This window comes from Triticum dicoccoides, chromosome 5A (assembly GCF_002162155.2).
Source record: "Triticum dicoccoides isolate Atlit2015 ecotype Zavitan chromosome 5A, WEW_v2.0, whole genome shotgun sequence".
NCBI classification, from domain to species: Eukaryota; Viridiplantae; Streptophyta; class Magnoliopsida; order Poales; family Poaceae; genus Triticum; species Triticum dicoccoides.
Window position 1 is genome coordinate 680,515,013 of NC_041388.1, and position 27,427 is coordinate 680,542,439.

Below are 27,427 nucleotides of genomic sequence, written 5' to 3' on the forward strand. Positions count from 1 at the left end.
GTCGGCGAGCGAGGTCACGCACTGACGACAAGGCCGTCCTCTCAGACCTAGCGCTCGCACAGGATGGCCTCCGTCCCCAAGCTCCGAATGGGCCTTTTCCACTCCACCATCTTCCCAATTTGCTATCCTCTGCTCTGCTGGTCACGCGGACAAAAACCACGAGCACGAGCGAAGCCACTTCCCGCCGACCCTCAGGTATGCTACCTCTTTTCGAACCATACCCTTGTTCTATTGCCCCATCTGCCATGTCGCTGCTTGTGGATCTTTTTCCACTCCACCATCTTCCCAATTTGCTATCCTCTGCTCTGCTGGTCACGCAAACGTAAACCTTAATTTGCAGTATTAAAGGAACCCCTACTTCATGCAGACTAATCCATGTCTAGATTGAATAAGGAAAGGAAGGGAGACTGTACTGTCCAAGAGAGTAGGCATTGAACCCACATCTAGGTTAAAAAGGGGAAAATCAGTAGCTAAGGAACGAGTCTCGTGTCTCTTGGTTGAAGAAGGGTAGAACGGCATGACAGCGCAATAGAGAATGACCAGGTCGATCGGTTTGTTGTCCTCACATAGGAAAAAGGTGGCTAAACATAACAAAAATGGGACATAATCCACATATGCTGCCTGGATATTTGTTGCTCTGGGCAACCATACCTCCTTCACCACTCTATGCATCCGTGGAGGTACATCGTACTGGTGCGCCCACTGTCTGAATGGGCCTCCCATGCTCTTAGTGTCACTTGTTTGCTGTTAGTATAACGCCAGCAGTCAAGTCAAGCAATGCTACTGCTAAAGTGATGCCACATTTAACTAATTCTGCACTCAGTCTAATGCCACCGATAAATTTAAGCAATGCCATTTAATGTCACTGGATTATTTCAGGGTTAGCTGTTGATTGTGGATGTATTAAAGATTTTTCAGCTAAGGCATTCTAATGTTGTTGCACAGCCAGTATACCAACGATGAAACTTGTTACTACATTCATATTTTTGCACTGTTAATGCTTATAGATTACATACCTCACTTTCATGAGATAAGTTAATTTTTTTGTACAGTGTCACCAAAATGCCAAGGCGCTGATGTCATTTTATTTTGGTTAAACTGCAGAAAAAAATTATGAAGACAGGAGGAAAGGTCAAGAGTGGGCACCTCCTCCTCCGGCTGTTCTCTTGATTCGTTCGATCAAGTTTTTATGTTTGATCGATTATCAAGATTCGGATAGCAATTTTTAAGGTCCCCCGAGTTTGAAATGATATTTACCTTGGAGGTACATGGTTTGCAATTTTTTTATACTATCATTAGTTAATAATGCTAGTTACCTTTAGACTTTTGTATTTGGTTTAATGCTCAAGCACAGCTAGTATACCAATGTTGAAACGTGTTACCTTTACATTTTGTATTGTTAATTCTTATAGAAATCTTCCAGTGCCAGAGTTTATTGAAATCTGTTCAGTAAAACCATTGTACTGTACCCTATAATAAAATAACTACTCTACTGTTGCACTAGCCACTGGATTAGTGTATATTTGTAGTATTCGAAATTTCGAATGGTGTTGCATTAGCGTATGGACATAAATAAAGTGTGGCAAGCTTTCCCAGATATGTGCTCAAGAAAACTACTACCGGTTTTTCTAAATACTAGTAGACGTTTGGGTACTTTAAACTGAACCGCGAAAGCATCTTATATTAAGGAACAGAGGGTGTACAGTTCACTCAAATTATCCCGGTAAATCTAGTCACACATTTGTTAAAATTAATGTTCGTTATGCTATCGGAGGAGGTCTGTAAGTTTGCCTCTAATGCCTGTCGACTACATACCTGACATCATGATGTAATGTTAAGTCATTTCCTTTTGTATAGTGTCACTGAATTGTCAAGGCGGTGATGGCATTTTATTTTAGTTGAACTGCACAAAATATGCTTAAAAGAAGAGGAAATGTCAGGAATCGATCATTCTTTCAGAAAGAACTATATATGCCTTTCTGACATCAGCCTCTGTTGCCTTATTTATTCCATCAAACGGGTGGTTAGAAACAGTCTTGCTACCTTTTCGCATTAAGAAATTGGAATGCTTATATTTGTGAGTCTATGCTTCAACTAGTGCCACTTTTATAGTAATCACACTTTCAATATCTATGCAAACAGGGATGCTCGATTTTAGTGGAACTGCACAAAAAGTCCAACTGGTTCAACATTAGGAGCATGTTTTCTTCCAAACCTTTGTATCCAATTGGTGGCACTATGAGCTGTTCATTAAGAAGGTACATGGTTTGCTACTATCTTGCTACTCTTTTGTACTGTCATTAGATAGTAATACTAGTGGTTTGCATGTGAATTTATTGGCAGGGTGGACCTACATTGGAGGTGCAGGACATGATTCAATGATGGATGCTCAATTTCGGTTGTATCGATTTCACCTCTTCCATCACTGCGAACCTGGATATCCTTGGTCTGATGAAGAATAGGCGCTATATTTATGCTCTGAACAAGTAAATCAATTCAGTATGAAATTGTCCAGGGAAAACATGATTGTATCAAATTGTCCAGTGCAAAACATGACAGATGCTAAGCGGAAGAGACATGTTTAAACCGAAAATACATGGTGGGGTATATGTTTACTAGCTGCTTGATATTTGTGCAGACAAAGATGTCTGTCCGTTGCTATTTGGCAAACACACAAAGTGACCGCAATTTTGGTTGAACGGCACAAGAGAATAGTGTAGTCACTGCATGCAGTGCCATTTGAAAATAGACACAGAAAGATTGGATAGTCACTTCATGCACTGTAGAAAAGTCACTAGTAGAGAAAAGCTTACCAGTAGCGGTGGTTTTTGTGCTACCAGTAGCGCGGGCATCAGCGCTACTGCTACGGCGCTACAGCTATTTTGTAGCAGTAGCACGTTTTTAGGCCAGCGCTACTGGTAAGTTCAAGTACTAGTAGCGCGTTTTTAGGCCAGCGCTACTGCTACCATTTATGTTTTTTTAGCATTTTCGCGCTGTACATGTTTAAATAGATATATCTTTTATACAATAACAACTCATCATGAACTAGTCTATTTAAATAGCATATTCATTACCACTTGTCATCACCACCAAACAATGTTCGTCAATGAGACATCATATAACAAGTTGGTCACTAGTCATAATCATAACTCTTCCTCCTCATCATCATCAACTCTAACACATTGTAGCACATAATAACACATTCTAGCTATGACCTACTCCTCTCATAGGACCTACTCTACCCCCTCTTAGGTAACATATCATAAAACAAGATAGGCATTGACTCTCCATTAAGGAAAATTGACTCTCCATAATAAAGAACCGAGATCATCCTGTCTCCAAGTCTTGGCCTACGCACAATGTTTCCTCCAAGTAGCTCTCTACGATGGTTCAAACATTTTTTGAAATCATTTATTATCATGGCTTCCTCGCTTATAGAAATCCGGTATGGACAGGAGTGATGTGGATACTGCGTCTGACCTGGCCGTGGTGGTCGTAAGCTCATAACATTAACGCGACCTCTCGGCAACATCAGATGAGGCACACAGTCCATCAAGATTTTGTGTTCAAAAACATAGTAATAACTTTGTAGTTAGCAATGTAGTTTAGTTTTAGAATAATTTATGCAAAAGATGCACGGATGTCGCAATAGTAGAAAATCTTACCATGATATCTCCATTGATGTTACCGTAGTTCAACACGTGCACTAGTGGCACGTATTGACCATAATGTGGAGGAGTTTGATAATAACTATTGTAATTCTCAAGATTAGTAAAAAATGCGATAAGACCATCTTGCTCCTTATAAGTTAATTATGCTTCATCATTGTAGTAGTAGGTTCTGTCTACCATTTTCCGTACATTTTTTGAAGAATGAAATTAAGCTGTCAATGGAAATAAGCTGTCAAATATTTTGAAATAAACAATATAAATTACTTAGTAAATATGTTTAAGAAACTCACACAGCGGTAGAACTGGAAGCGTGTCAACAAGGACCCAAATGGTCATATCATTTTCATCGATGTCAGGATCACCAAGATCAAAGGTGAGAAGCATACCCTCATGAAAATCATACGCCTTGCAAAGGGCTTCCTAATTCAGGCAACCAAAATTGGATGAGTTCACAGAATTGTATAGATTTACAGCAAAATCATAACCATGATGGGTCCTTAGTTGAATTATCTTTGTCTCCATTCTTTCATGATCTTCAAAACCCATCTTCTCCAAGACATAGCATCTTGAATGGCATGGGATAAGCTCGTCGAATTGTAAAAGACGGAAATGACACGTTGAAGAAGCAGAGAAGTCGTGCAAAAAATAACAAAAAACACTTGTCGTTGCGTACCGTTTCAACATGGAAGGTCTCTTGGAGCTTGATGTTGAAGCGCCGACCTTCTACCAGGTGAGGCCTGTCGCACAGACCGCGCTCATCTTCGCAGTACTCGCACATAGCAAATTCCCTTTCATCGTCAGACATTTCCTAATAGGTAATTAATAATCCATCATCGAATACATATATAGTAGTCTGTAGCAAAGATCATCATATAACAACTAAAACACCTAAAATTTGTAGTTTGTAGCAAAGATCATCATATAATCCATCATGAATACATATATAGTAGTTTGTAGCACAAACCATGCTCATCTTTTGCATTCAATAAGAAAATAACTAATAGGTAATTAATAATCCATTATCGAATACATATATAGTAGTTTGTAGCAAAGATCATCATATAATATCACTAATACATCTCGAATAATAGCTCCTCTAGGTTCAGTGGGCCGCGGTGGAGAACCAAAGAGAAGGAACCATCACCGGATCATAGCTCCGGTGAGATCCCCAAAGAATCTGCCAGGTATTGGAGGACCGGTTGTTCGCCAACGCAACCAAGTAGCGCTGGGCGTGCGCGTTCTCCTCCATGACACGGTGCTGTACCACCTGCGCGGGGGACTCAAACCTTTCCACCGATGCAGGCCCACGTGACCGCCACCAAAGAAGCTCCGGGTCGACGACGGGCTGGCTTCTCACTAAGCTGCGCTCACCAGAAGGTAGCACAACCCAGTACCAGCCCGGCGGAGCCCAGTCCCGGACATGGCCCATCGGCTCAACCAGGAGTCCTCCACCGAGTCGACGACAAGGATGCAGGATAGGCATCATCGACGTCGAGAACAAAATGTTTAATTATGAAAACAAAATTAATAAACACTTAGCAACATCTGGCATGACCTTTGCTAAAAACAGGACATATCGAGCGCCTGAAATTTGCCAGGATGTAAACGAATCGACATTTCTGGCAAAACATAGGCCACTCAGAAAATATGACATGTCCAAAATGTGACATGTTCAAAATATGACATGTCCACTGCAAATTTGCATATAACAGGAAAAATTGCTTTAACTAAAAAAATAACAACAATTGCTTTAACTAAAGAATACCTAGAATTCTGTTAACGACACCTAAAACAACTAAAACACCTAAAATTCTGTTAACTACACCTAAAACAACTAAAACACCTAAAACTCTTTTAAATACACTTAAAACACCTAAATTCTATTAACTACGCCTAATTAAAAACCTAGCTAAATTTCTGTCCTAACTTTAAAACCTAGCTAATTTAAAAACCTAGGGTTCATACGAATTAATTAGGGTTCATACCTATTCTGTCCTAGCTAAGGTTCGATCTTAACCTACATTATTTTAATAACCTACATTTTTTCAACTACATAGGATTCAAAATAACTACTCTAATAACTATAAATAGGGACGGAGGAGGAGGAGGAAGGAGGGAGGAGTACCTCTCGGTGGAGGAGGGCCGGCACGGGAGGACAGCCGGCGCAGGGGCCGGGGCGGCGAGCGGAGGAGGAGGCCTACGCGGGGGAGCTGGGCGGCCGACGGGGAGGAGGGCCGACACTGGGGACGGCAGCGTGCGGGGGTCGACGGCGGCGCGCGGGGGATCGAGGGAGGAGTGTGGAGTGTGAGTGAGAGTGATGAGGCCGGGCCGATGGGCGTGTGGGGGGAGGTAGTGGGCTTAACAGCAGCGCGGGCAATGGGTAAGTACTACTGCTAAGCCTACTAGCTCTAGCGCGGGCGCAAATCACACACTACAGCTAAGTGGCCCGCCCTTTGGCCCCGGCGGCCCGCTAAACAGCAGCGCGGCCCGCGCCAACTAGCACTGCTGCTACGTAGTAGCAGTAGCCCCCGTTTTGGCCGGCGCTACTCGTAAATACCAGTAGCGTGGGTGCCCAAACAGGCGCTACTGCTAAAATTCTATGTATAAGCATTTTCCTAGTAGTGAGTAGTATTGTACTATTTATTGGCTAACACTAGGTGCTTCATTGCTTTGGTCTAATTATATAATGAGCATCATTTTGCCTAAGTTAAAGTTTGTATTCCGAAAATAGTCTCGCCGTGTGATCAAGAGAAGACCAAATCATATTGCAATGGATGTTCCTCCATAATGTGTGGTTCATTCTCATGGTCCTAGCTGTTGGTGAAACCACTTACGTTTGCAAGAGGAATTGTAGACTTCACAAACAAATTTATCTTTCAGTCTGTACTGAATGTTGGCCAAGAGAAGCATCCATGTTAGTAGGAAGAACATATGTTTTTTCTAGATCTTTGCTTTTGGAGCTACATGTTTGTATATAATTTGTGAATCATTGAGATGCATTAACATGTTGATCTTATGTATGGGAATCGTACTAGTTGGTTTTAGTTGTGGCCGATCTTTGCTTTTGGAGCTACATATTTGTATATGATCTGTGAATCATTGAGATGCATTAACAGTTCCTTATATCTGTTCGCTCGGTGTTTACAAGTTACTGATCGATCACTAGCTAGCCTACTAATGCACTCCTGGCTTTTTTAGTTGCGACGCAAGATCCGAAGTGGCAGATTTTTGAATAAAAATGCCTACCTCTTAAGAAACTTACAAGATGCTTTGAAGAAAATGCCATGCGAATCTGAAGAAACTGCCAGCGAAAACATTCGCAAATGCCTTATCTCCCAACTAAAGTTCATCAACTAATGCCCTCGGCTACGACTCGTTGCATCCTACTCCGCGTACTGGCTGCGAGCGATTTTGAGTGCCTGCATGCGGCCGGCCGTAATTAAGGCAGCTAACTGATGCGAAAAAATATGCACTTTAATTGTTGTGGGCCTTTTAAATCCGTGGAAGCATTATTGACAAGGAGGGAGATGATTCGAGTGCACTTGTTTGACCGTCATGCCGGCGTGCGACCCAGCACGGACGGGACGGACGGGACGGGACAGCATAGTCAGAATTTCAGTTTCTCTAGTTTTCCACGGCAAGCTGGCGCGCTAAGCCATACGTGCTTAATTATGCATTTAATTCCGATGATCGTCGCGCTACCTTCCGCCTATAAGTACTGTTTCCCAGCCTTCTATGGTGGCACCATGACCCAACTCACCTGTCGGTTCAATATACGGCGTATCTCGTAGTAGGGGTCCTAAGCTAGGCGTCTTGGAGCGATGGTAACATGGACACGGGATTTTACCCAGGTTTGGGCCCTCTTGATGGAGGTAAAACCCTACGTCCTACTTTTGATTGTATTCATATGGGTGTAGTACATAGTACATATGTCTACCACGAGACTAATCTAATGAATATGAGATTGTCTATTGACTAGCCTGGCCTCGGTTTATATAAGACACCGAAGGCCTAGGGTTTAGGAGAGTCCTTGACTTGGGCGCCAAGTCTTGTGGAGTCTTCCTTGTATGCGGTAGGGGTTGTCCGAACTGGCCCGTGAGTATGCGGCCATGGGGTCCTCGGTCCAATCTAATTGATCGGGAGACGACGTGGTGAGTACCCCCTAGTCCAGGACACCGTCAGTAGCCCACTGAACCGGTCTTCAAGTTGGGGACACTCCTCGATTCTTTCGAACTATTCTTCATCTTTGGTCGTTGGTCTTGAAAACTGGTTCAACAAATCTTCCCATCTTCGATCTTTGAGGATCGCCAAAGTGCACCCGAAGAGTTTATACGTCGGGTATTTAAGGAGCCCCTTTAAGTTTCCGGCCTTTATCAATGCCTTGTTATTTTCACGCCCACCTTGGGTTTGAAGTTGTCCCCGTGCGGCGATGTCCTCTTGCATCCGAGCTCCAACGCCGGAATGTATTTGAGGTATCGTTGGCAGCCGAGCACCAACGCCGGACTGTATCCGATCTCCAACGCCGGACTGAATCCAAACTCCAACATCGGAGAGTATCCGAGCTCCAACGCTAGACTATATCCGAGGTGTCATAGATCTCCTTGGCTCAAAAAATCGAAGGAGTTTAGCCGAGCTTAATGCCAGAAATGCCCTCTACGGAGCCAACCACTGGCGTCCAAGCTTTATGCCGGACTGCTTCCGGGGTGTCTATTGTAGTCGAGCACCAACGCCAGACTGTATCCGAGGTAGTACACCACCTCGACCATGGGCTGATTCTTATGAATTTAATTTCGAATTGTGCAAAGTAATCTCTGCTGAGATGTATAGCCAGTAGCCCTCAAGGTGCGTGTTGGCCTAATATCCGGGATGCACTTGAAGGAAAAAATCAAACCGCTGACCCTAGTAGCCCCTGAGACTCAGGTCGATTCATAAAATAAGCCTGAGGATCAATTCCCAGCTCGGCAGCATACTTAGGAATAGAAACGCGGTGTGCAAAGTCCTCGAGACTCAGGTTGGGTGCGGCCGACCAACCTGAGGATAATAATCTCCTTGAAAACTATATTGCACTTTAAATTTTTTGCATTGGATTGTCAATGCAGTAGCCCCCGAGACACTGGTCGGGTGGCAACACCAGATCAGGGGATCGTTGTACCCCTTTAATGTTTGTAAATAATAAGCACGAAGCCCAGTAGCCCCCGAGCCTTAATGCGGGCACGAGTGGCCGAATTAAGGATCGATATCCAAAATAAAATACAAATGTTGTTGATATGTTTATTTTGACTCCGTTGCGACTGTTTATCAGTTGAAAGTGGCCCATCGTCGGCTTCTAACCCTTTGTAGATACTATGCAGGGTGTTTCTGCAATAACAAGACAACCCTTAGCCGACGTCTCGGTGCCCGATGGCGGTTGTGTTAGCGGAAACAAGGCAATCAGATATGCTGGCTTTATAACTTTCACTTAGTCAGAGGAGTTTTAAATTGGGGAAGCTAGCTACGAGCCCCTGGTTAGTGTTCGGCGACAGCCGAGGTCAAGCCGTAAACACTTCGGCCAATGTTATGAACGGCCCGTCATTTAACACAGTCATCGGATCACTGACCAGTTTACGCTTATTGTGACAGTCAGTTTTCAGCTTTCTCCACTGATGTGCTTAACCATGCTAGCTGGAAGCACAATCGCAGTGGTTCTCCTATTGCACACCTGGGCGAATAAAGCGGAACGTAGGCGGTCAAGCACAGGAGCCGGGCAACCCAACTATTGACCGAAGACACAATTCGAAACCAATGCATATATAGTAATATCCGAGAATGTTTTTGCCGAATCTCTAAAGGTGTCCGGCGCTGCACTACGTGACTTATGCGGGAAACACACAAATAGTTTAAAAGTGCCATAAGCTTGGAAAACCAAAAAACGTCAGTAAAAACTAGACATCCGAACAAGATCAAGTGTTCGGTGCCAATCCGAAAATTGGTCTTAGAAAAGAAAAAAAAGTGCTTATGTCGTGCTTTAATATGACACATCCTATCTCAAGACTTCAAGCGGGTCAGCCTATGGCTTCAACCTCCTATCCCTAAGGCGGGGTACTTCTTGTTAGGCCAATTTAGCAAACTAAAACCCGAGCGGCTTGAGAGAGAAATAAGGCTACCTGGCTATTGACCACACACTCGCGTCGAAAAAAGGAGTGATGGAAAAAGACTTCGCAACGACTAGGAAGAAATTATTTATTATAAACGGCTCATATAAATTTAAGAGCCCCCAAGTGACTTGGGTAAAAGAATTTTTATGTATAATGATTGTATGTACCGAAGTACTTGTATCATATCTGTGTTCACCCGAACTTTAAACGCGTCTTAACTGACCGTCGGCTTCTCCCTCTACGGTCAAGGACCGAAAAGTGTTATGTAGTCCACCTGTCAAGAATATCAACGGTGTTTCCGATAACTAGGCAATCAGGCCATATGGCTGTAACCGACAAAGCGCGCTTAGGGAACTTTTGCTATATTACTGACAAAGTGTAAGAAGCATCTTCAAAGAAAATAGTACCCCCCACCGATACCTTTCTTCGGTGCTCATTGTTACTATGAGACTTGTGCAATAGATTTTTTGTACTCATTAGTTCCATTGTGTGTCGACCATAATTGAAAATAAGAGCGCTAGCTTTCGGCTTCACCCAGTCTGAGGTCCGGCTCGGATGACCCGATCGTGACAATCGCGGAGGTGCTCCCTTTACTCCCAAGTCGAACAATCGGGAATGTAGGGGTAAACACAGGAGCGAGGCAACCCAGCTTGCAAATCGCTTAAGTCAACATGGTGCATATTATGGCGTAATACACGAACAAGGAATGAAGCCGTACAAGTATAATCATATGCAAGAGGAAAAGCTTCATAAAGGGAGCCCCCAAGTAAATGGGGTATTTGAATTTGTGTGTCACAAACAAAGTTTTGACAAGGGAGCTTTTTCACATACAATTTTTTACCAAAAAGGTATAATGCTTGGTCGAACCGAACAAAATTTAAGACTTTGAGCACAAAAGAGACTTAGCTGGTTAATGTGTTCGGCATTGATGACGCGGTCCGAGCTTGATGCGGGACAAGGTACCAGCCCCAGAGCCGGTCCCGAGGTGGCGGAGCAAATAGCTCGGCACTCTGAAGTGGCGACGTAGCAGGCCGGTAGTGTGACGCTGAAGTCCCCAGTGTGGGTTAATGAAGTGATGACGAAGCCCCACGTCCATCCAAGGTGATGTGGTATGTCCGTATGCCGAGGTGACAACACTGCCCGTCCCAGAGCATTTACCTATGCAGAAAAAATAGTGCCGGACAGTAGTAATAACAAGTAATGATAATAATAATAATAATAATAATATACCTTTTAAAAAAGGTTTTCTACTTAATTAACTTAAGCAAAGTAAATAATTAAATAAATATGTCCTGGGCGCCGAGGTCGGCCCCACGGAGTGGAGGCGTCAACGTGTTTCAAAGTCCCACTAGGCGATGACGATGATGACAACATGATGTGGCCATGAAGTGGTTCCAATTTGCATGGTAGACCGAGTCGCGAATGCGGTATTCATCGAACTTTGGGTGAAGCAGGACTGCGCCCAAACCTGGCCGGATTGAAACCGACCGGACCGTCGCATCAGTCTCCCGACAGCGGACCGAATTATGACCGGCTGCAGAAAATCTACACGGAAAAGTCATGCAAACCGGCGAAATATATTCTGTGTGAAAATATATACAATACATGTAATTTATGAAAAACACAATCTGGTATTCCGTAGGTAGCGCGAGGCCGTTGAAATCCAAGGGGAACGACTGGTACTTTTCTTGCATGGAGATCAAGCGGACCTCGAAATCTGCACCTAAGGCAGCATGTACAACTTAACTGCTTGGACGCTCACGAACAACACCAGTCCCAATTCCCAACCGCACGTGGAGGGGTGGCCGCAAGTCAGATCGGCCCCTCACCCTCTTTTTTTTAGCTGACGGACTAAACAAATAGCACACATTAATTGAATAGGAAGTAACTAGCAAAAATGCCCGTGAGTTGCAACGGGAGAGAAGATTCAATTATGCTCACTAAACTGAATTTTTTGGTATAAGCATCTGGTCTCACGCTGATTTTGGTTGTATTAGTAGTGCCCTTTTTCCATTATACAACAAATCCCCTCAAAACAAAAGTAAAACACACCAATTTCACAGTTGCCTTTATGTTTGATCCTGTATAGATGCGCTAGTATTTCTTGATGATGTCACACCTCACACCATATCTGAAAATTCAGAATTGTACATCCAAACCAATAGAGCACTTCTCACAGTGGAGATTCTTTCTCCTTGAGTCGGCAAATTCAGAAATGACATAGAATTGACTGGGAACCCATAATGAAAAATGTGCTGGCCCTAGTATTTATTCATATAAGGTTAGTTTTGCCTTAGTATTTATATCCATATAAGGTAGGGAGACAACATATGTAACACATAAAACAATGTATAGATGGGTTTTAACCCAACGACTGCAAGTATGTATGTAAACTGTAAAGTGCGAAGTTTCATGTACACTTGCTGTGGCTGGCGTTAGGAAGAGCATCAGTGCACTCGTGAAGGTTTTAGTTTTATGTAATGACAATACAGAAAATGTAAGGTTTGTCGCCTTGAGGATGACTCTGTGTTATCACCTTGTATGAAAAAATGAATGAAAGGAAAACAAATATTAGACAGATTGTTTTGCCTGGAACAACCCTGTAAATTATACCATCACAAAAGGATAGCATACTGCTTTGAAGATTTCTCCATTACATTTAAGTATGCTTTAGCTTCTTCCTAGATGTTTTTGAAGGTGGATTGTTGGACTTAAAACTTTCACTGTACATTGATCATGCCCAAATAAGCACAAACAGCCTAAACATGAGACTGGTGTCGGTGCATTGAGCAATGAATTCAATCACCGAAGATTAAGATAGCGTGCCATCCATACCCAAAAATCTAATAGCATGGTTAAGACATACAGACCTATTCAACCTATCCTTGACATATTCATTTATTCAAAATTGAGACTCAATGTTGTGCAAACTCGAGACTCTGAATATTCAGGATGCAGAATGGAGTGCAGAGATGAAATCCTAGAATAGAACTGCATGTATACATGAGGACGGACGTGAACAAGACTTAATCTGTTTGTTGTTCATCCACATATAACATAAAAAGATCTATGGCATCATCTCAGTTGAGAATGTGGTGTGAATGTAAGTTTCAGGGAGGTTGCGCTAACCTTCACATGGGTTCTTATTAAGATGTGGAGGGGTGATACACCGAAGAAATGCTTCGTGGTTCTGTGCCACAACAAAAACGCAGGGATCTCATAAATCTTGTTTATCTGGGTAGACAATATGTGTAAAATAGTTATCTCCAGATTTAGCAATTGGAGTGACATCCAGCAAAATCTCATGATAATACAAGAGAACATAAGGTGCAGCGGAGTAGAGTAGATCACCCATTTATGAAAAGAAATCCATGTCAAACTTTAATAACCTTTACATGGTTTTTGAGTCGCTGATTAGTCGTTGACTAATCGCCGACTAATCGCCAAGTCGTTTTCCAAAAATCAGGGCGACTCGCGACTATACAGCGACTTAGGGTGACTATACAGCGACTTTCGTCAACTATACGCTGCTCACGGCGACTCGCCAAGTCGCGACTCAAAAACCTTGAACCTTTATAGACGTGACATGTCTTCTCTTTTTTCAAGAAAAAAAGTGACCATGTCTCTGAGGGGAGCAGCTAAAATGAAGATTAGGGGACACCCAGTGTTAAATAGACAGTAACCACACTTCAGAAAAAGTTACTAACAGACCGCAAACAATCACACTGGAAACTATGAATCACTCAATTTAAAAACCCGTGGAAAATACGTTTATTTTATCCCAATAAGACAGTTTCAAACATGTGTAGAAATTATTGCCAATGTGTGCAAGCTAGATGTCAACTCTTGGCACCATAGTTGGTCGTGCATGGTAAGTAGAAATTTCTAGGCTTCAGTTGTAGCAGCAGCACTAATAGTCCTATGTGCAAATAATCAGAAAACATAATATTGGAACAACCGCATATCACAGAATGGATTTCATGGTGAATTGACCAAAAGATGATGATGTAGATCTTGCGGATGGCCGTTCACCGCAGATCCAGTACTTCATTATCCCAGCCGCGTCTCATAATGGAAACATGATGATCCTCAAATTCTTTCTATATCGAAATAGATATATTGATGCCAAACGAAATTCTGCACTTGGTTAAAACTGATAGACAACATCCTGTTCTTGCTCCACTTTTAAAAGATTATAATTAAAAAAATCAATACCATTGGAAATCTTATGACAAAGACTGCAGTATTCATGTTGGGGACATGTATAAATTACAAACCAATTAGTCCCAATTCTGAATTTAAACCTCTGCCTTTATTTCCAAAATACCAGCTGCATCTATTGTGTGTGATTTCTTCATGTCTACACATCAAACTATCATCTTACTTACTGTATTATATACTCCCTCTATCTCAGTATATATCTCGATTAAAAAATCTTATACTTTGAGACAGAGGGAGTAGATGTTACCTTTGAAACGTAGCTGGCCAGTTTGACTTCAACTTGAGAGCTCGGATGAATTTCTTCTGAGTGATTGTCTGCTCCTTCGTTTGGCCAAGCGCACATCAGCCTGATTCAGCGCCCTCTAGGAGACAGCAAAAATTTAAATCAGTTTCTTTAAGGAAAAGTAAAACCAGTTCTGGATTGCCGAGCATGTACAAATTGGAAAGAAAAAAGGCTCTGAATCTGCATCTCGGCACAACACTTCACACCCTTCACCCCAGCAGAGAACCAAGTCTGAAGGTCCTCTGGATTCTATTACATCATGCATTCGCCCATGACATATGCATCTCTGTGGACTTTGATTTCTGATTCTACCTGCAACCAGAGTGTTTTCTCTCTAAAAAAAGCAACCAGAGTGTTTTCTCTCTAAAAAAAAGCAACCAAAGTGTACACAATAATCTTCAGTTCATACATGTAGCAGAAAGGCAGGGAACATATGTGCTCAGCTGTGTCCAACCAGATGAGGGGAGCATGGGTCTCCACACCTTGATCCGGCCAGAAGGAGGCGCTGTTGCCGCCGACGGAACACGCTGTGCTCAGAGAGGGTTGAGGGGGGTTAGGCTTCTAGATCGGGCTGAGGTAAGGGAGGGGGCGGTGAGGATGGTGGTCGTAGATGGCGGGTGACGGGGAAGGGGAGATCGAACTTCCAACGGCCGCCTCCGTGCAGGCTAGGCGAGTCGGGTGGCAGGATGGCCTGCCGCCGGTGCCAAGAGAGGTGAAGCCGTGGGGGCGAGGCGAGCGCAGGCGTGCGGGTGGGAGGATGCAGGCGACCCCTTATTTTACCCTGGCGAGGCAGGAGCCAGCCGGTGGCGCGCGGTGAGGCGGTGCTGGGCGGGGCGGGGAAGGAGGTGAGAGGCAGGAGGCGGCCGGCGGCGCGTGGGGCGTCGCAGGAGGTTGGTGGGGCGGGGCGGAGCGCTGGGAGGCAGAACGTGCCTGCGTTTTTCCCCTTCATACCGGTTCGCTTTGGACGGCGGGTTGATTCCCAAAAATATAAAGGGGTTTTCTGTAAAATTGCTAATGACGGACGACCAGAAGCATTAGCTGCTTTATTAGTAGGGAAAGATGTACGGTTATACGTGGAAAGTACACGCATGATCAAGCCAAAGTTGTAGCCTTCCTTCAAGGATATAATTAAATATGGTAAATAACAAAGCAGAGGAAGGAAAGATGGAATCTTCCCTGTACGTCGCCGCCCTTGCGGGAGTGTCTTCGGCTGGTAATTGCATGGCACGAGCAGCTCCAGTAATAGTACTAGTACGCGGGTGGTTTTTTGTTTTATAGCAGGTCCATGTGCTGCCGCCCATCCAGCGTACGGGCCTGGCCCCGATTGGGTGGCCAGGGGCCAGCGCAGGGTTCGGCCGCCGTGCCTCCCGCCGCTGCTGCTCTCCTCACACGCATCGCCGTCTGTCATCCGCATACCCGACACGCCTTTCTCCGGATAGCTTCATACACGCGGAAGCAAATTTGATCTGTGGAAAATATCACACGGAACGATAACGATATTTTTGCAAAAGAATTGATATGTGTAAAACAAAACAAACAAAAACTATAACACCTGATTTGGCGTCTGTTGAAGATCCATCACAACGCGACGACACCTAGCAGGCTCTCAATAAAAGCACCCATGTCGGTTCAATCTCCGGCGTATCTCATAGTAGGGGTCCTAAGCTAGGCGTCTTGGAGCGATGGTAACATGGACACGGATTTTACTCAGGTTCGGGCCCTCTTGATGGAGGTAAAACCCTACGTCCTGCTTTTGATTGTATTCATATGGGTGTAGTACAGAGTACATATGTTTACCACGAGACCGGTCTAATGAATATGAGATTGTCTATTGACTACCCTGGCTTCGGTTTATATAAGACACAGGAGGCCTAGGGTTTAGGAGAGTCTTGGGTGCCAAGTCTTGTGGAGTCTTCCTTGTATGCGGTAGAGGTTGTCCGAACTAGCCCATGAGTATGCGGCCATGGGGTCCTCGGCCCAATCTAACTGATCGGAAGACGACGTGGTGAGTACCCCCTAGTCCAGGACACCGTCATTGCCCTATCCTCATAAGCCCCCACCGGCCCGACGTCGCTCGCCACTTATCCTCGCTCTCGCCAAATCCGCCATGCCCCCGCCTGGTCGCGATAGGCAAGGCCGGAGGCGGTCACCGCCGAAACTAGTGTTTGATTTTTCACCGGAAGGCAGACGGAGGGAGGAGGCATTCTATCTGTCTTTAGATGGCAATGCGGAGATCGAGGACTTTTTGGAGCGCAACCGCTGGCGGAGGAGCAGGAGTTGTTGGAGCGCGACCGCTTGACGGAGGAGCAGCGTATCGCCGATTTGCGCCGCCAGCGGGACATGGAGCAGCAGCGCACCGACGCTCTGAGTCGCGAGCAGAGCGCCCGCACCTGGGCCGACTACGTGGAGGATGGCGCCCGGCAAATAGCCCTGGAGGCTGTCAGGCACGCCCGCGTTCGCGACGCCAATTTTTACTACCGGCTCGTCAAGTGGGTTTCCCGCTTAGAAGCCGAAGCTTCAGTGGACCACGCCGGCATGGAAAGGGCCAACGCGCGCGTGCAACGCGCCCTATCGCACCTCTGGCAAGTCCGAGGCGAGGCGGAGGACGCCGGTGCCGGCGTTTAGCGTGTACCTCAGATGGCGGTCAGCATCGTCTAGTTAGCGAAGAGTAAGTTAGTACTTGTACGCTACTAGAGTATTAGTGGAAGTTTAGTACTCTATATATGGATCAGACCTGTTACTTTGCTCTGAATGTTGAACTTTTCATTTGAATGTATGGAATGGACTGTTATTTTTTTAAATGGGTTGTATTTGTCCTCCACGGGTTTAGAGACTGACCTGTGGGCCTACCAAGTTGACACGTACACAATCAGGAGATGATTGTACGTGGAGAGGATGACAGCAGGGACCCGCCAAGGTCATGGCAGTATGCAAGCAGGTGCCTCCTTATTTCAATCCAATAAAAAATGGCTCCTCCTAATGGATTTCTCACAGATGGGACCCATGCCATTGTGAACGTAGTCAATAAACGAGAGAGTTGTACAATGAGCGGCTGACACCAAGGACCCAGCAGCTCGCCCAATTATTTTTGTTTTGGGTTAATTTGATAAATGCCACCCCAAATCTGGTGTTTCTGAGAAATGCCACTGCAATTTCCAAACTTTGAAAAATGTCGTTTCATGCCATTTCCAGTGGCATTTTTCGAAGTCTGGAGTGGCATTTTTCAAAGTTTGCAAATTGCAGTGGCGTTTTCCAAAGTTTGCAAAAATTGCAGTGGCATTTTTCAAAGTTTGGCAATTGCAGTGGCATTTTTATGAATCGCCATATTTGTTGTGGCATTTATCTAATTTGTTTTTGAGACAGAAGCAGGGTGTCAACTGGGCTGTGCGGGGCACTCTGGCATGTCTAGAAAGCCTTCTCTTTTATGTTTACTACAGACCAGCCCAGTAGTTTTTTTCTTTCTGAAAATGGCTAGTCCAGTTTTTTTGTGATTTTCCAAGTAAGTTGCTTTGTCAGGCATGTTGGGCTACAAATCTTTCAAGACGAGGAGAGCTTCATTCGGCTGGACGAGAAAATGGTCTATTAGTAATGAGAAAATGGGCAATTACTTTCAAATTTCTTTTTTTCATTTCAAGATTTTAAATTGCATTAATTTTTATGCGTGAAAAATTTGTTGGATTTTATATTGATATACATTTATTTTTAAAATCAGTTTGAATGTGACTCGAAATTTCGGGATTAAAAACAGTTCAAACCGCACCGAAATTTTTTAACCGTGGCCACAATATGGGCTGTAATGCTAATAAAAAGAATATGGTCTCCAAAAAAACCTTAAGAATTAGCAAATGGGTTGTAAATTATTAGAAATAATGGCAGATGGGTTGTATGATGTTTTCCATAGATTTGAGGCTTTCCTAAAAAAAGGTTGACGCACAAGCAATGATTGTTGGATGTCCATCCAACGGTAGTCGTGCTTCTTCAATCTCTGCTCTTCCTGCTCCAGCCGCTCAAACAAGCGTCGGCGGGACTGCCTGCTCCCTCCTCCCCGCGGCCGGTTGTGCTGCCGCGCATGCCTCACCGCCCCACCGTACTCCCATCGCTGGCCTAGCCATCCCTCTACTCACCCACACGGCCACACCTGCTGTTATTCTCCGGTGACGGCAGATGAATCAGTAAACCCTTGTACAGTCGTACTCCTCTCTGCGTGGGAAACAACTGCCGATTCTTCCCTGCCTTCATGTCGTTCCCTTCGTAGCCTCATTGTCATCCATCGCCCTGGTGCTCTCGGTGCGGCCTGGTCAACATTGTCAACGACCGACATGCGTCTGAAGTGGACTGTACGTGGAGAGGCTGACAGCTGGGTCCATGGCCGCACGCAAGGAAATGCCTCCTTATTACGTGCAAAATAATGATTCCTCCACCTAACATCTGGGACCCACCGAAAGGGCCTCTGTATTTTGCGAAAAAACGTTACCGCCGCTGACAGCTCGGACCCACCAGCTATATCTTCGCATGCAAGGAAGTGTGTCCTTATTACGCACAAAAAAATGAATACTCCCCTGCTAGCTGGGACCCAGTATAGTGGCAGGCTGACTTGTGGGCCTACTAAGTTGACGGGGATGGAGGGCTTTGTCAACTTAGTCAATATGCACGATTCTAGCTCCAGTGACCGTATGATGTCCATCCAACGGCCATAGTGCTTCTTCAACCTCTGGTCTTCTTGCTCCAGCCTCCCAAACCAGCGCCGGTCGTGCCTCGTGCTCCTGCCTCCCTTGGCCGGCTGCGATGCGGGGGAGGCCTCACTGTCCCCTACTACTCCATCCGCTGGCCAGGCCATCCCTGTACTCACCCACACCCCCTGTTATTCTGCGGCGACGGCAGCCTCACACCGCAGCGAACCAGTGAACCTTTATACTCCTCTACGCATGGGCATCCACTACCGCATCTTCCCCGACTCTGTGTCATCCCCTTCCTTGTCCTCGCCATCGTCCACCGCCCTGGTGCTCTCGGCGCGGCGTGGTCAACGTGGTCAAGGAACGACTGCCATCGGAAGAATACTGTACCTGGAGAGGCTGACAGCTGGGTCCACGACAGCCGCAGGGAAGTGCCTCCTTATTACGTGGAAAATAATTATTCCTCCACCTGACAGCAGGGACCCACCGGACGGACCACCGTATTCACCGAAAAAAATGTTTCCCCCCTGACTGGTGGGACCCACCATACAGGCCACCGTATTTCGTGAAAAAAACGTTCACCCCGCTGTCAGCTCGGCCCAACGGAAGTGTCGCCTTATTACGCACAAAAAAATGAATACTCCCCCTGCTAGTTGGGACCCACCTTGGTTGGTGGCTTACTTGTGGGCCTACTAAGTTGACGAGGAGGAGTGCTTTGTCAACTTAGTCAATATGAACGATTCTAGCTCCAATGACCCTACGATGTCCATCCAACGGCTGTTGTGCTTCTTCAACCTCTAGTCTTCTTGCTCCAGCCGCCCAAAGCAGCGCCGGTCGTGCCGCATGCTCCTGCCTCCCGTGGCCGGCTGTGCCCTGCGACGACTGCAGCCTCACACCACAGGCGAACCAGTGAACCCTCGTACTCCTCTCCGCGCGGGTTTGCACTATCGGGTCTTCCCCGGCTCTGTGTTGTCCCCTTCCTAGGCCTCTCCGTCGTCCATCGCCCTGGTCAAGGAACGGCTTCCATCGGACGTGGACGGTACGTGGAGAGGTTGACAGCTGGGTCCACGGCCGCAACAATGAAGTGTCTCCTTATTACGCGCAAAATAATTATTCCTCCACCTAACAGCAGGGACCCACCGGACGGGCCACCGTATTTTGCGAAAAAAACGTTTCCCCCTGATTGCTGGGACGCACCAGCTACATCTTCGCACGCAAGGAAGTGTGTCCGGGCAAAAAAACGATTTGCCCCCCTGACGGCTGGGACCCACCAGCTACATCTTCGCACGCAAGGAAATGCCTGACAGTCGGGACCCACCTGGTCGAAGCGTACGTAGCATTGTCATTCTGGTCACGAACGTGTACGTACATACTGGTCGATGTAGATGCGCACACATGTCGTAGTAGAGGCGCGCACGTAGCATGTACACGTATGTACAGCGGCCAGTGTACAAGAAAGAAAATACGGCCACGTACGTACATACGGGCAGGGTCGAGAACGCCTACTCGCGCATACGTACGACCAGGGCTCGTGTACATGGCTGGGTCAGAACGGAGAAATAGCGTCGTTGTCGTGTTCATGGGGCGTGAGGGAGTCCTGGATTAGGGGGTGTCCAGATGGCCGGACTATACCTTCAGCCGGACTCCTGGAGTATGAAGATACAAGATTGAAGACTTCGTCTCGTGTCCGGAAGGGACTTTCCTTGGTGTGGAAGGCAAGCTTGGCGATACGGATATGTAGATCCCCTACCATTGTAACCGACTTTGTGTAACCCTAACCCTCTCCGGTGTCTATATAAACCGGAGGGTTTTAGTCCGTAGGACAACATAGACAACAACAATCATACCATAGGCTAGCTTCTAGGGTTTAGCCTCTTCGATCTCGTGGTAGATCTACTATTGTACTACCCATATCATCAATATTAATCAAGCAGGACGTAGGGTTTTACCTCCATCGAGAGGGCCCGAACCTAGGTAAAACTTCGTGTTCCTTGCCTCCTGTTACCATCCGGCCTAGACACACAGTTCAGGACCCCCTACTCGAGATCCGCTGGTTTTGACACCGACATTGGTGCTTTCATTGAGAGTTCCTCTGTGTCGTCGCCGTCAGGCTCGATGGCTCCTATGATCACCAATAACGATGCAGTCCAGGGTGAGACCTTCCTTCCCGGATAGATCTTCGTCTTTGGCGGCTTCGCACTGCGGGCCAATTCACTTGGCCATCTGGAGCAGATCGAAAGCTACGCCCCTGGCCGTCAGGTCAGATTTGGAAGTTTAAACTACACGGCTGACATCCGCGGGGACTTGATCTTCGACGGATTCGAGCCACTGCCGAGGGCGCCGCACCGTCCTGACGAGCATGATCTAGCTCCACCGCCGAACAGTGCCCTAGAGGCCGCACCCGCATCAGCTTCGACCCTTAATTCAGAACCAACTGCGCCGATCGAAGATAGGTGGTTGGACGCCGCCTTGGGGGCTGCGATCCCAACAGCGATCGAGCCGAACACCAGCCCCGCACTCTGCGAGACTCATGACTCCAGGGAGCCGGACTCCTCTCCGGAATCTGAACCCTCCACGCCCCTGCCAATCGAATCCGATTGGGCGCCGATCATGGAGTTTACTGCCGTGGACATCTTTCAGCACTCGCCTTTTGGTGATATTCTGAAGACACTGAAGTCTCTCTCTTTATCAGGAGAGCCCTGGCCGGACTACGGTCAGCAAGGTTGGGGTACGGTTGATGAAGAAGTTCAAAGCCCACCCACCACCCACTTTGTAGCCACTGTCGACGATTTAACCGACATGCTCAACTTCGACTTTGAAGACATCGACGGTATGGACGCCGACGAAGGAGACGATGAAGAACCAGTGCCTATTAGGCCCTGGAAAGCCACCTCGTCATATGACATATACATGGTGGACACCCCAAAAGAAGGAGATGGCGATGGAACAGCGGAGGATGACCCCTCCCAGAAACAGCCTAAGTGCCGGTGTCAGCGGTGCCGCTCAAAATCCCGCCAAAACAAATACGGTGATTACAGCACGGGAGATAATAATACTCCGAAAAGTGCCGAAGAAAACCCCCTCCAACAAGATTTAGCACAGGAGGATGGAGAAACCAGCCCTCATGAGAGAGCGGCAGACAGAGAGGTCGAGGACGATAACTACATGCCTCCCTCCGAAGATGAGGCAAGCCTCGATGACGACGAATTCGTCGTGCCAGAGGATCCCGTCGAGCAAGAGCGTTTTCAATGCAGGCTTATGGCCACGACAAGAAGCCTTAAGAAAAACAGCAACAACTTAGAGCTGATCAAGATTTACTAGTCGACAGATGGACTGAAGTCCTTGCGGCCGAAGAGCATAAACTCGAACGCCCCTCCAAGAGCTACCCAAAGCGCAGGTTGCTACCCCGATTAGAGGAGGAAGCACTTAAACCTACATCACCTGCACTTGATACGGCCGATCGGCCACCCCGTGGCCGCGACAGAGAGGCCTCTCGGCCCTCCACTAAAGCCGCACCTCGTACCAAGGCACGGGAAAATGCACCGGACCTGCGAGATATGTTGGAGGACAAGGCAAGGCAAACAAGATCGGTCTACGGATCGCGTGGGTGCCCCACGACTCGAGACGGTAACCGTCACGCCGACCACAAATTCGGGAGGGCCGAACACAGTAGGCAAAGCTCATTGGAGCTACGTCGCATGATATAGCCCAGTATAGAGGCGCCACACACCCACTATGCCTCACAGACGAAATAATGGATCATCAAATCCCCGAGGTTTTCAAACCTGTAAACATCGAATCATATGATGGCACAACAGATCCTGCGGTATGGATCGAGGATTATCTCCTTCATATCCACATGGCCCACGGCGATGATTTCCACGCCATCAAATACCTCCCACTCAAGCTTAAAGGACCAGCTCGACATTGGCTTAACAGCTTGCCAACAGGATCAATCAGTTGTTGGGAGGACCTGGAAGCCGCATTCCTCGACAATTTCCAGGGCACTTATGTGCGACTCCCAGACGTCGATGACCTAAGTCATGTAATTCAGCAGCCAGAGGAATCGGCCAGGGAATTCTGGACACGGTTCCTAACAAAGAAAAATCAAATAGTCGACTGTCCGGACGCTGAGGCCCTAGCAACCTTCAAACACAATATCCGTGACGAGTGGCTTGCCCGACACCATGGACAGGAAAAGCCGAAGTCTATGGCAGCACTCACGACACTCATGACCCGCTTTTGCGCGGGAGAACACAGCTGGCTTGCTCGTAGCAACAACATGACCAAGAACCCTGGTAACTCGGATACCAGGGACAGTAGTGGCAGGTCGCGTCATAACAAATAGAAGCGCCGCATTAACGGCGATAATGCTGAGGATACGGCAGTTAATGCCGGATTCAGAGGCTCTAAATCCGGTCAGCGGAAAAAGCCATTCAAAAGGAATCCTAGGGGCCCGTCCAGTTTGGACCGAATACTCGACCGCTTGTGCCAGATACATGGCACCCCCAAAAAGTCGGCCAATCACACCAACAGGGATTGTTGGGTGTTCAAGTAGGCAGGCAAGTTAAATGCCGAAAATGAAGACAAGGGGCTGCATAGCGATGACGACGAGGAACCCCGGCCGCCGAACAACAGTGGACATAAGGGCTTTCCCCCACAAGTGCGGACGGTGAACATGATATACGCAACCCACGTCCCTAAAAGGGAGCGGAAGCGCGCGTTAAGGGACGTATACGCGATAGAGCCAGTCACCCCAAAGTTCAACCCATGGTCCTCCTGCCCGATCACCTTTGATCGAAGGGACCATCCCACTAGCATCCATCATGGCGGATTCGCCGCATTGGTTCTAGACCCAATTATTGACGGATTTCATCTCACTAGAGTCCTTATGGACGGCGGCAGCAGCCTGAACCTGCTTTACCAGGATACAGTTCGGAAAATGGGCATAGATCCCTCGAGGATCAAGCCCACCAAAATGACCTTTAAAGGTGTAATACCAGGTGTAGAGGCCAACTGTATAGGCTCAGTCACACTTGAAGTGGTCTTCGGATCTCCGGATAATTTCCGAAGCGAGGAGTTAATCTTCGACATAGTCCCGTTCCGCAGTGGTTATCACGCACTTCTCGGGCGAACCGCATTCGCCAAGTTCAATGCGGTACCGCACTATGCATACCTTAAGCTCAAGATGCCAGGCCCTCGAGGAGTAATTACGGTTAATGGAAACACCAAACACTCCCTCCGAACGGAGGAGCAAACGGCGGCCCTTGCAGTGGAAGTACAAAGCAGCCTCTCCAGGCAGTTCTCCAGTCCGGCCACTAAATGACCGGACACCATCAAGCGCGCCCGGAGTAACCTACCACAAGACTACCTGGCATGATCCGAGCAGGCGTAGCAATGCGGCCCCAACCCCAACCCTCGCAAAAAGGCGACGCCAGTACTTCGCGTACATAACTACGCTCTAGAGATACCATGGGTATAGGGGGAGGGGCACCATCACGGCACGCCCGAAACACGGCTTAAACCGCACCAGGGGCTGCCGATTTTTTAATTTTCTCTTAATTTCAGGACTCCACTCTTCGGAAGGCCTGTTCGGCAGTTCAATTGCCGCACAAACGATGCAAGAACCAGGGAAGCAGACAAACCATGTCGCATTACGAAACTCCCAGGTGGTCTCTATCACGAGCAGTATACCTGTTTTGCATTCCATTCCGTAGCCTGCCCCTGGAACGGACATGTTAAAATAGTCCAACCTTTTGCTTATCGCATTATTTGTATCGTTCTGCTTTGATCGCAGCCCTTTTTTAATAAACAATGCATAGCTTTTGTCTATTTTTGCATTACTTTTTTTACAAATATATGTTCCTTAACAACATGTTGCACCTGTACACTTTGGTACGGCCAAAATACGCCAGGGGCTTTAGTACCCCTCAATATGGTGTGAGAAGTCCGAACACTTTAACAAGTGCGGCACCCCGAACTTATAGCATTATATGCATTGGCTCTGAATCATGTCTTGGGTCAATAGTTGGGTTTGCCCGGCTCCTATGTTTTGGTGCCTTATGTTCCGCTATATCGGCTAAGGTAGCACTAGGAGAACCACTGCGATTGTACCCCAGTTGAGCTGGGTCGAGCACCTCAGTGGAGAAAGCTAAAACTGACTGTCATGATGAAGCGAGAGCTGGTCGCTGTTCGAGAGGTTTTTCGAGTCCCTAAAGAATTATGCCGCTTAGAGCGAGGAGTGGGCTCTGTCCGGCCAAGGCGTGGATAGTGCCCCGAACTCGGTCTTCCGAATACCAGGGGCTTCGCTGAAATTTAAAATTATAGAATTCTATGGCTAAGTGAGAGTGTTCACGCATTATAGTCCGATTGCCTTGTTCGTTGGGCTCAGCGCCAACCTCAAAGGACCCAAACATGGGGAAAATAGCGCTCAGGTTTATCCCCGAACACCCCAGCACTAGCGGCACAGGGGCAGAAGCCGACGACTCGCCATCTCTCAGAATTAACAAACAGCCGCACAGAAGGTAATATTTTAAATTCCAACAGCATTGCTTAGCGCATATGAACAAGTTTTCAGCGCACAGGACAAAACGAGCAAGTTTCACTCAAAAATTACATCCCTGGAACATTCATCCGCCACAAGGCAGGCACCCTTCAGAACATCCTTATAATAATTCCCGGGCTTGCGATGCTCTTTCCCCGGCGGTGGCCCGTCCTTCACAAGCTTCTCAGCATCCAGCTTGCCCCAGTGCACTTTAGCACGGGCAAGGGCCCTACGGGCACCTTCAATGCAGACGGAGCGCTTGATGACTTCGAGCCTTGGATAGGCCCCCACCAGTCGCCGCACCAGCCCGAAATAGCTCCCAGGCAGAGCCTCTCCAGGCCACAACCGAACTATGAGGCCCTTCATGGCCTGTTCGGCCGCCTTGTGGAGCTCGACCAGTTGCTTCAGCTGGTCGCTCAGGGGCACGGGGTGTCCGGCCTCAGCATACTGAGACCAGAACACCTTCTCTGTCGAGCTGCCCCCCTCAGCTCGATAGAATGCGGCGGCATCGGACACACTCTGGGGAAGATCTGCGAACGCTCCTGGAGAGCTCCGGATTCGGGTAAGTAACAAGTAACTCAGGTTTATGTGTTTGCTTTGCATAAAGAATGCCTTACCCGCCGCTATCTTCTTCACCTCATCCAACTCCTGGAGGGTCTTTTGGGATTCGGCCTTGGCAGACTTGGCATTTTCAATAGCCGACGCGAGCTCGGACGCTCGCGTCTTTGAGTCAAGCTCCAAACTCTCATGTTTTTTCATGAGAATCCGGAGCTCTTGCTGCACCTTGCCAACCTGGGCCTCGTACCTCTCCCGCTCGGTGCGCTCCGTGGCCACCCTCTTCTCGGCCTCGACCAGCGCTTGCTTAAGGGTTGCCACCTCAGACGTGGCCCCTACAATAGCCACGTTAATCCTGTCATTTTTTGCAATTGCACCTTTTTATATATGTTTAAACAAGGTATTTCTTACCTTCATTGTCCTCGAGCTGCTTCTTGGCACGCCCGAGCTCTTGCTCGAACCGCTCAAGGTTCTGCTTTAGCGTGTCCACTTCCGCAGTCAGTGCAGCGAACGCAAGCAGAGAAGCCTGCATACGCATATTGAATCCTTTTTGGTAGACTCCTGCGAATTTTATTTGATCCTCTATTTGGCTTTTCTTCCCGAACGCCAAACAGAGCATCAGGGGCTAATGTCTATGCGGTAATATTATTTACACATTCTTTACTTACCTCAAAGCCTGTTAAAAGGCTAGTACAAGCTTCAGTCAGTCCGCTCTTGGCGGACTGAACCTTCTGGACCACCGCAGTCATAATGGTGCGGTGCTCCTCGTCGATGGAGGTGCCTTGGAGTGCCTCCAACATATTGTCCGGCGCCTCTGGTTGGACGGGGGTCACCGGCATGGTGGGCTTGCTCCTCATGGAAGGAGCTCCCCCACCGGAGTCTGGAACCTTTGAAGGTTCCGGAGCAGTGTCCGGCCTAGAGCCAGACTTGGAGCCCTGGGGGGTTTCATCCCCTTTACTCCTAGAGTCCGGGAGGTCGCCTTGCGGCGCCTCCAGGACCACCTCCTTCCGGCTTGGAACCTATTGGGACAACACTTCGGTGTCGTCCGTAGGGCGGGGGGAGGAAGCCGTTGGAAGCGAGTTCACATCTGACGAGTCCAGTGAGCCGCTCGACGACGCGTCGACCCAGTCTTTGGGTGGGCTGCATAAACATATTCGACATAAGGGAAAGTTGTGCAATAAACGAATACTATGAATTACTCTGGTATCCGGATACTTACGATTTAGCCAGGGGCTTGGCCCTGGGCGGCCACTTCTCTCCGCCGTTGTTGGCGTCGATGGAATAGTCTGGAGGAAGGGTTTTCCCCTTCTTGGACCCTTCGGCCTCCCTAGTTGGGGCGGCCTTCC